General features: G+C 34.4%; 1 pseudogene; it reads left to right on the plus strand.

Annotated features, from left to right (window-relative positions):
- The first annotated feature begins 516 nt into the window (after positions 1 to 516).
- LOC122109112 lies at positions 517 to 629 on the plus strand (annotated as a pseudogene).
- The last annotated feature ends 3,048 nt before the right edge of the window (positions 630 to 3,677 follow it).

The raw sequence follows: 3,677 nt of genomic DNA on the forward strand, positions 1-3,677 counted from the left end.
GAAGGCCTACAGTTTTAATAGAAACTGTGTAGTTAACATAGTCAACTCTTTATTCTGCTTTACACAAAGATTTTGCAAATTCTCATTAGTAAAGTTTCTATAAACTCTGAAATGTACATACTTAGTAGTACTTATCTGCTACCATAAATCTTAAATACTTTATAGAAAAGTATTATGACCTGTCATACAGTCCCAGTTTTGGCATATATAAGCAAATATCCAAAAGTAAATATATTTAAAACATTAAAACTTTTAGCAAACCTTAACACTTGCTGCAGTGTTCATTATGACAGGTCTTTTGCATAGAATAATTGATTTCCTCCTCCTACACATCTCTTGAACAACAAATATCTGGATTTATTTTGTTTTTGACACGTAAATCTTGACTTTATTCTTAAATGTGTACTTATCTAAGAAGTACATGGTTCTCAAATTTCACAACAATTCTTTTAAACTTACTTTTTTTTATTTGCCTAGTTTAAAAAATCAATTACAATTTATATATAAAAATATTCTGTGGTCAATTCAGCATCACATATACTAACATTGGAATGATACAGAGAAGATTAGCATGGCCCCTGCCCAAGGATGACAGGCAAATTCCTGAAGCATTCCATCGCCCAATTTGTTAGGAAATGGAAAGACTTGGAAAAAAAATTATTAAGTGAAGTAAGCCAAGTCCAAAGAAACATAGGTCCCATGGTTTCTCTAATTTTCAATAACTAATATATGTCTGGGATAAGCAGAAAAGGTCAAAAGTTATGTGTATATGACCAGATAAGTTTATGTTAAGGGCCGGGCGCTGGTGGCTCACGGCTGTAATCCTAGCTACTCAGGAGGCTGAGATCTGAGGATCGTGGTTCAAAGCCAGCCCGGGCAGGAGAGACCATGAGACTCCTATCTAAAATAAACCACCAGGAAACCAGAAGTGGCGCTGTAGCTCAAGTGGTAGAGAGCTAGCCTTGAGCTGAAGAGCTGAGGGTCAGCGCCCAGGCCTAGAGTTCAAGCCCCACGACCGACCAAAACAAACAAAAAAAAGCTAAAAAAAGAAAAGATTATGTTAAGGGAAATGAACCCCAAGTTAGGGACACAAGTGGTTTTTTTTTTCTTGATATCGTTTCTCACATACTTATAACGTGCAGTGTGTTGTTTTTGTTTTTGTTTCTTTATATGTTCCTCCCCCATGCTATAACACCTGTTTTCACTGTATTGGAAGTTTGTGCGCCTTCTTCTTTTATATATTTTCCTCTAATTTTCTGAGGGGAAGGAAAAAAACAAAATCCTTAAATAGGGATACAGGTTGACCCATTGTAACAATGAGATGCACAAGACACTATGTTGTAAAGTGAACTTTACAATTGAGGCGGGGAAAGGGAGGAGGTTAATGGACTTGTGGAGGTGGAGGGAAGGGATGGTAGGGAAACAATAAAGGAGGAGGTAACAATACTTGTTAGGAAATGTACTCATTACATTGCTCATGTAAGTGTTACCCCTCTGTACAGTATTTTTGCAATAAGAAAGTAAGAAATGTTCTGAGATGGAAGAGTTTATTTCCTTTATTTTACTCATATAATATCGTTAGCAAAGAAATTCATGAAAAACTCCGATATGAAGGTATTTTGAATAAATATGTGTGTGAATGCACGCATGTGCTCAAGCATTTGCATGTGGGTTGTCGTACTCAGAGTTTGAAATCAGGGCTTCAAGGTCTTGATAGGCCTTTTCTCTCTAGATTGGTGAGCTACTAAATGAACTATATCTCCATTCTTGGCCCTTTGCAGGTTCATTAAAATTTTTGAAAAATAATCTCATGAATTTATTTTGCCCTGATTTGCTTCCAACTTTTATCCACAGATCTCAGGCTCCTGAGTAGATATCCCAAGTAGTTAGGATTATAGGTATGACAAACCAGCAAAGGCTTTCAGAATAACGTTAAAAGTAGAAGAAAATTTACTTCAGAGGGGCATGTTTTAGCATCTCCAATTTTAAAGCATTTTGGAGTTATTATTTATGATTTTTTATTTTTGGATACTTATAAGACAGTAGGTGATTATATTGAAAAGTTTTAGTACTTTTTAAAAAGGATACTGGAATTTTGGGACAGAAGAAATTTGCCTCTCTTTGGACCTCAATGTATAAGCTCAGTTTTGTTCATGATAACCCAATGTCACCAACACAATCTGTGCTGAAGACAAATGTGACAGAAAACAATCACCATGGGCAATATTTAGTATACTATTATTTCTTGGACAATATGAATATTGAATTGAGAGTGTCATAGAATGGAGAGATTTTATCTACCTTTTGTGTATTGCTGGAAGAGTTTCGGAAACTTTGACTCATTTCCTTCCTCACTGTGTGTGTCTTTAGGCCATGCACTTACTGCCTTTAATTACAATTTTTCCCAACACTAAAATGGTAATAACATTAGCATTATAGCAAATGTTATATTAACAATTAAGGGAATGAAACTTGTGAAATACTTAACATAAACTTCTAGGAATGAGCTTTGAGTTTAGCCAGCAGTCTTTTTAAAATACTAAATAGAATGTGATAAGTAGTACAGAAACCATTACAGGTAGTGAGCAACCAGAAGTAAGATCTATTGATCATGCTGCTTCCAAGGAAGCCAGGTGGATAACTTCTCATGCTGTAAATCAAACTGGTTATCTTATGTCTTGATAGTGTAAAAATGTGCAAAACTGATAAAACATAAAAGTATCTGAGCAGTATAATGTGTTTTACAACATTTAAGTTACATCGCAAAGATAAAGAAGACATAGAAGAATAAATTCTTTTTTTGTTGTCCTATCATAGGTCCTTAGAAGGATGAACTCTTTCCTCATTCTTATACAGGCATCATCAGATGAGAGGAATTGTATTTTTTTTTGTTTGCTTCCTTCCATTTATTCTTCAGTTTGAAATCTGAGCTACTTGAGACTGAAACAAACCAAGGGAAATTAGACAAACAGGCTTTGGAAAGAGCAATCAATGTAAAATAAATAAACTACAGCCTTGTAATAGTTCTAACTAAATTGAGTTATATAGTATCAGTTGTTAACAGAAAATGATTTAAGCAATACCATGTTATTGAAAACTGAAAAATGTTAGGAGTTGCTGCATTTTTTTTCTTTTCTATTACCTCGAATTAATTATTGATCTGGTTTAGCGAGATTAAAGATGAGATTAACCAGAAACTGGATTAAAAATGGACAAAAGGTCTGAATATACATGTTCTCCATAAAGCCCTGAAAATTGCCTGTGGGTTTACAGAGTTATGTTTAATACAACATCTATGCTGCCTTAACGGATTTTGAGCAGAAGTCATTAGAGAAATATAACTCAAAATGTATATGATACAACTTCATAACTATTATAACTCATCAAAAAATCAATGGAACCAGTTATGGTGGTAAAGGCTTGTAATTCCAAGCATTTAGGAGGTTGGATTTAAGTCTAAGGCCAGTCTAGGGTACTGCAGATAGTTAAAACCTGCCCTTTATTACCTTTGAATAAAAGGCAATAATGTTGGTGAGAGTGTGGAGAAAAGGAAATTTTCTACACTATTGGTCAAAAAACAGATTAGTATTCTCATTGTAGAAAGTAGTATGCAAGTTTCTAAAGAAATCCAAAGTTGAGATATCATCTGACCCACCAATCATGTGATTATTTCTCTC

Source organism: Dipodomys spectabilis, unplaced genomic scaffold (assembly GCF_019054845.1).
Source record: "Dipodomys spectabilis isolate Male_0828 unplaced genomic scaffold, ASM1905484v1 ptg000068l, whole genome shotgun sequence".
Taxonomy (NCBI): Eukaryota; Metazoa; Chordata; class Mammalia; order Rodentia; family Heteromyidae; genus Dipodomys; species Dipodomys spectabilis.